The sequence below is a fragment of the Penaeus monodon genome, chromosome 28 (genome assembly GCF_015228065.2).
Source record: "Penaeus monodon isolate SGIC_2016 chromosome 28, NSTDA_Pmon_1, whole genome shotgun sequence".
Taxonomy (NCBI): domain Eukaryota; kingdom Metazoa; phylum Arthropoda; class Malacostraca; order Decapoda; family Penaeidae; genus Penaeus; species Penaeus monodon.
The window spans coordinates 13,943,060-13,943,591 of record NC_051413.1 but is presented as its reverse complement, the minus strand read 5'-3'; positions in this window follow the sequence as shown (position 1 = coordinate 13,943,591).

Below are 532 nucleotides of genomic sequence, written 5' to 3'. Positions count from 1 at the left end.
GTCGAGTGGATTTGGATCCGGTGGATTCGGCTCAGGTGGAGGATCATCAGCAGGATATTCTGGAGGCTCAGGGGGTGGATTCAGAGGATCAGGTGGATTTGGCTCCAGAGGCTTCGGTTCGCGTGGAGGATCTTCAGGTGGATTTGGTTCAGGCGGTGGATCTTCGGGAGGATACTCTGGTGGTTCTAGAGTTGGATTTGGAGGATCAGGTGGATCTCGAGGCGGATTTGGAAGTTCAGGTGGCTTCGGCTCCGGTGGATTTGGATCGGGTGGAGGATCCTCAGGCGGATATTCCGGTGGATCAGGTGGTTCATTCGGAGGCTCTGGCGGCTTCGGTGGATCCGGTGGATTTGGATCAGGTGGAGGATCCTCTGGTGGATATTCCGGTGGATCAGGTGGTTCATTTGGAGGCTCTGGCGGTTTCGGTGGATCCGGTGGATTTGGATCAGGTGGAGGATCCTCTGGTGGATATTCCAGTGGATCAGGTGGCTCATTCGGAGGCTCTGGCAGTTTCGGTGGATCCGGTGGCTTT